This window comes from Mustela lutreola, chromosome 3, assembly GCF_030435805.1.
Source record: "Mustela lutreola isolate mMusLut2 chromosome 3, mMusLut2.pri, whole genome shotgun sequence".
Classification (NCBI taxonomy): Eukaryota; Metazoa; Chordata; class Mammalia; order Carnivora; family Mustelidae; genus Mustela; species Mustela lutreola.
Window position 1 is genome coordinate 79938539 of NC_081292.1, and position 6318 is coordinate 79944856.

Below are 6318 nucleotides of genomic sequence, written 5' to 3' on the forward strand. Positions count from 1 at the left end.
TTATTCTTGGAAAATAAAGGTCTGTGGGGGAGGTGCAGAGAGGCCTTCTCCGAACATGCTAACTTTGAGCTTTGGTCTGTAGGAGGTAATTCTGCGAGTACCTTGAGTATAGCTTTCCAAGCAGAGGGAGCAGCTCCCAAAAAGGCAGAGGTAAGAGCATGATAGGTTTGGTGTTCCCAAGCAGCGCCGGAAGGGTGGTGCCCACCCAGCCTGAGAGAGAACACTGACCCCACTAGCTTGGGAAAAGACGGTGAACATGATTCCAATGCAGTTCTTTTTCTCACCACAAACCAACAAATTCCTCCAAAAAGGAAAATTTCATGGGACCCTGGTGTCGTTTCCTTTTCAGTGTCCCTGGGCTGTGGGAGGGGACCCACTAACTCCCTCCATTCTGACCCCAAGGTCTCCCCGACACCCTCCAGGGCAGGTTCCGTTGAACAAACCGAGCTTTCCAGACCCGAGCATTGCAGCCTCAAAACGACCTCGAGGCACTTTGGGACCAGTGCCCCAGGCTCCTAGATTAGGGCCACCAAAGGTGAAGCCCCTTATCAGGACCCAGAAAAGAAGGTGTCAGCCAGCTGGTGGGCAGGCGTATGGGACGCCTGAGATCCCTAAAGATTCTCTTGATCTTTGACAAAGAAGTGGTTTTATGTATTGTAATATGTGCACATTTCCAAATAGCTCACAACCTCAAAAGTAACTTAACAATTCTTCACTTAATGCTAATTAGATGATTTCTGTGAATATCCAATGGTTTCTCACTAAAGGGCAGGAACTCTTGCCCTTCTGTGCTTCCGCTGCTGGTTAATAAGGAGCTATTCGCTTTATTTGGGAAACACCGTACTCTTACTTCCATGTCATGATAGGTTAAATCCTGTCAAAGGAAAAAGGACTGAGGGCAGATGAAAAGAGAGCCTGCATGATGGAAATATTTTTTGAGATTAAAAAAAGTACTTCAATTAAAGACATGGAGAAGATTTTTCCCCAAAAGAAAGACATTACTGCTCTGGCAGTAACAGAAGTCCTTCCAAGCTTAGTTGATGTTGCTGTAGTTGGCTGAGAGAGGACTGGAACCTCTGATTGTTGGGCTTTTCCAAGTAAAATTCTTCATGTGAGGAAATGTAGGTAGGAGGTTCTGGAATCTCAGTTACATGAGAGAAGCCAAAAGCACGCAGACCTACCAAAAAGCAGAAGCTAAAATTAGTTGACATGAACCAATCATACTAGCAAAAGTATTTTTTCAACTTTGAGACCAAAGGGAACAACTAAAGGCAGAAGTAGAAAAATACAAAGAATGTGACCTGGAAGTTATAGAGGAAATAGGCCAAGCAAATAAAGTAACCAAAGAAGCTGCTGACATATGGCGTGATAATGTATTTGCAATAAAATCTTGGGCCAAAAGAGAATTTGAAGAAAATAAAACTGTTTTAAAAAAATTTCGGAACTCCAAAAGACTCTAAATAGACTGAAGTGTTCAATATTGGTTAAGGACCTACATGCTAGTGGGTGTGTACATTTTTATATTATCCAGTTAAATGTACTGAATGGTTGTTTACCTAAAACTATTTATCATTTTATTAATTTTAAATAAAATACAAAGTATATAAAAAGAAGAATCTCTCCTTCTTGCCTCCTGCTTCATAGCACTCTCTTTTATAATTTCTTTCATATTGTTCTGGCTTTGGTGTCTCACTTTTCCTGTGTGGTCATACCCTCTACCAACCCACCTCTTTTCCAGGTAGTTTCTCCTTTGAGGAGGACTGCTTTGTACTAAAAACATGGCACACTCTCAGATAGCCTGGGGAGACTTCTCTACACTGGCTAAGACTCCTCCCTGAGCTCCTTACATTTTTTTTTTAATAGATTTTATTCTTAAGTAATTTTCTACAACCAACATGGGGCTCCAACCCACAGCCCCAAGATCAAGAGTTGCATGTTCTACTGGCTGGCCAAACAGATGACCCCTTCAGCTGCTCATCTAACAGGACTCCAGCCCCAAGCAGATTGGACATTGGATGGTATATGCCATGCAAAGGTATTTGGACTTGAGCATAGAGGCCACTGAGATCCAGCTAGCCTGAAACAGACATATCCCTCCAGTAACTAGATGGGTTATAGATCAAAATGGGCCAAAGGCAAAGATTCAATGACAAGCTTATCTTCAATTTAGTTGTTATATGAAATAACAACTGAAATTAATCTAAGGTAATAAGAATAGATTTATGAGATATTTGGATTGTAAACAGAAATCTTTTTCCCTGACTAGGTATAGTCAGAGTGCAGAGAGAGAAAGAAGTTGAAGATCTCCCCCAGGTGATCACCTGCACCCCAGCTTTGTGGGATGCCTCAGTTGAGATATGGAACACAAGAAAAAGCAGTTCAGAAGAAATATACACTTAATTTTAGGCCAGGCACATGTGAGATATCTTTACAATTTTGTCAAAATCATGTAAGAGAAGAAATAAGAAGCAGATTGTTTTAAATTTGAGCAATATTCTTGGGCAGTTATGTACTATTATAGCACTGTGCTTTTTTTTTTTAATATAATTTTTTATTTTTTATAAACATATATTTTTATCCCCAGGGGTACAGGTCTGTGAATCACCAGGTTTACACACTTCACAGCACTCACCAAAACACATACCCTCCCCAATGTCCATAATACCACCCCCTTCTCCCAAACCCCCTCCCCCCAGCAACCCTCAGTTTGTTTTGTGAGATTAAGAGTCACTTATGGTTTGTCTCCCTCCCAATCCCATCTTCTTTCATTTATTCTTCTCACTGTGCTTTTAAACACTGTATTATTTGCAGTAAATTGGGGGACTTTTTATATTTATTTATTTATTTATTTTAGTGAGAGCATGCCTGAGAACGAGCCTGAATAGGGGGAGGGTCAGAGGGAGTTGGAGAGAATCTTAAGCAGACTCTCTACTGGGGACCCTGACATGTGGGGCTTGTTCTCACTTGATATCATGTCCTGTGCTGAAATCAAGAGTCAGACACTTAACCAGCTGAGCCATTCAGGCGACCCAGTAAAGTTTGCTTTTAAAATTTTAACAAGATGGGTATGAGTAGTAATATTAAATGTTAATATAATACCTGCTATTGATTAAAGTAATTAATTGTATATCTGCCATTTCAAAAATTATTAGTAATTTATTTTTATTTTTTTGAAGACTTTATTTATTTATTTGACAGAGAGAGAGAGAGAGAGAGTACAAGCAGGTGGAATGATAGGGAGAGGGAGAAGCAGGTCCTGCTGAGCAGAGAGCCTGATGTAGGGCTTGATCCCTACATTGGACCCTGAGATTATGACCTGAGCCGAAGGCAGCTGCTTAATCGACTGAGCCACCCAGGCATCCCTGTTTTCTAAATCTAAAGCTATTATCGGAGTACCTGGATGGCTCAGTCGTTTAAACGTCTGCCTTTGGCTCAGGTCATGTTTCCATAATCCCTGGATAGATCTTGGCCTCAGATTCCCTGCTCAGCGAGGAGTCTGTGTCTCCCTCTGACCCGCCCCTTTCTTGTGTTCTCTCTCTCTCTCTCTCTCTCTCAATCTCTCTCAAATAAATAAATAAATAAAAATTGGCTAAAATTTTTCTGCATGAATACGAAAAAAATATTTTTGAAAGAAGATACAGGTGGGTAAATGATCTAAAAACACACATAACTACAATATGTGAAGAACTTACTAAGTATACTACTATGCACTTTATAAATGATTACAAAACTTATTCTTCAAAACAACATGAGAGAGTTCTTGTTGTCTTTATTTTATGCATCAATAAATTTTATCCCAAAGTAGCACCATCCCTATCCCAAATTATACTAGCAGGATTCTCAGAAGGTTTATATGACCCCAAGTTGCATTCATGCATCCACTGAACAAACATTTTAGTGTCTGCTGGGTGACGAGGACTGCTCTAGGCAGGGGTATGGAGCAGTGGAAAAAAAAAAAAGGTAAAAAATCTCTACCGCATTGGAACTTGCGTTCTAGTGTGAGAACAGGTAATAAACACAAAAGTAAGTAAAATAATAAGCTATTAAAAGATAAAGACTTGGGAGAAAAAAATAAAGCAAGGAAGAGGACTAGCCAGTGACACAGGTCAGAAAGGCTGAGGCTTTAAACAGGGCAGCCTTGGAAGGCTTCGTTATGAAGGTGACATCTGAACAAAGGCTTAGAAGCACCGAGTGAGAATAATTTTCTTGAGGATATATGGAGGAAGAGCAATGCAGGTAGTAGAATGAGAATGATGCCATGACGCTTAGGTGAAACTTGTCCAGTGGTCAAGAGCATCAAGGTGACCAAAATAAGGAAAGTAGAAGGAGTGAAACCAAAAAAGCTTCTACCCTGAGATTAGATGATGTTGGAGGGTTTGAGCAGAAGGACAACATGCCCTGAATTCAGCTGTAAAGTGACACTCTGGTTGACAATAGACTGGTGGAAGGAGTAGGGGGAAGAGAGCAAGCAGACAGAAGAGTTAACTGTCCATTAAAATAGTCTAAGTAAGATGATGGTGGTGGCTTAAACCAGGGCATAGCAGTGGAGGAGTGAGAAGTAGTCAGATTCTGGATATTTTGAAGGTAGAGCCAAGAGAATTTCCTGATGGCTGAATTTGAAGTGTAAGAGGAAAAAAAAATCAAGGGTAACTTGGAATGTGGGGCCAAGCCAAATGGAAGATCAAGTTGTCAGATGCAGGAGATTTTGGAGAATCAATATTGTGGTTTGGGCATATCTTGAAGATCTCACGTAAAACACCAGATATATGATCAGAGTTTAGAGGACAGGTCTTCGGCTCTGGTCATGATCCTGGAGTCCCAGGACTGAACCCTGCATCAGGGTCCCTGCTCAGTAGGGAGTCTTCTTCTCCCTCTGCCCCTCCCCCTGCTGATGCTCTCTAATAAATAAATAAAATCTTAAAAAAATATATGGGAGCAATCAATAAGCATGGAAAGAAAGGATGCTAAAGAGAGGGGAATTGCTGAAGAAATGCTCCTAATCAAATACTATGTCTCTAGCCACCGAGATGCTAAGACCCATCTATGTATGGTGATTTTGTCATCACTGGCTATGTTTTTTAAACATGATCCTCTAGAAGATCTTTCTTTCTCTCTCTTTCTCTCTCTCCGTATCTCTTTCTTACTTTCATGGTTTTTTTTTTTTTTTAATATTTCTCTAGTATTTTTTTAAATCCAAGACAGAAGTAACTTTTGAAATTATTTCTCCTCTAAGGATACTGACAATAACAATTTTATGATGGGTATCTTGGTAATCCTATGCAAGTTCTTTTAAAAAATCTTACGCAAATCTAGAAAAAGTTAAGTTGCTTTTGTATATATGTTGTATAACATATATGATAAAATTTAATTTTATTGAACTAACAGAATCACTTTCATGCTGTATTTAAATCTCTTTCTCTAGCAATCCAACCTATATTTCTAACCCATGTCTATCTACAATTTTCTTTTTTCTTAATTTTATTTCAAAGAATGTAACAAGTTACAATGACATGCACTGTTTATTGCAATCCATGTGTGACTACTGACCCAGATTATGCCATAGATAAAGCACATCAATCAATAATATTACCCAGAATCATATTTCTGATAATATATTGGTATAAATCTAAGTTAGTATAATAAGATATATATATAGATATATATAGATATATATAAATGTTTTTAACTAATGAGACGAAACCGCGGAGACATAGATAAAAATCACAGAATCTTGTAAAAAAAATTATTTTTATCTTTTTAAAATCTCCCTCCCATTAAAATCTTCACCAAATCTAGTAAAGAGCACAAAATTGATTGACTGAGGGTCTACCTCCCAACCCTATCAGATACAATTAGCACTGTTTTAAAATAGATGAGGATGAATGAGGAAAAGCAGCAGCCCTGGATAATTTCCAAACTGAATAATTAATAACCATTAAAGAGCAACTGTGATTCAGGAAAAAGCTAATAATCATATCCCAAGGCCTGCATTTATTTTTTTTTCAATTTATAACATTCTTACTTTTTAATAATAGCTTCACCTTATTTTTTTCGTCACCAAATACTACTTAATTAGTTCTTGATGTAGTATTCCATGATTCATCATTTGTGTATAACACTCAGTGCTCATTGCAATATGTGCCCTCCATAATACCCATCACCAGGGTCACTTCTCCCCTCACCCACTCCCCTCTGAAACTATGTTTCCCAGAGCCCATTGTTTCGCATGGTTCGTCTCTCCCTCTGATTCCCCCCCCTTATTTTTCCCTTCCTTCTCCTAATGTCCTCCATGCTATTCCTTATGTTCCACATGTAAGT

The 6318-nt window shown here is 38.9% G+C and overlaps 1 pseudogene; it reads left to right on the top strand.

Annotated features, from left to right (window-relative positions):
• Window positions 1-871: 871 nt before the first annotated feature.
• LOC131827863 (meiotic nuclear division protein 1 homolog) lies at window positions 872-1464 on the top strand (annotated as a pseudogene).
• Window positions 1465-6318: the final 4854 nt, after the last annotated feature.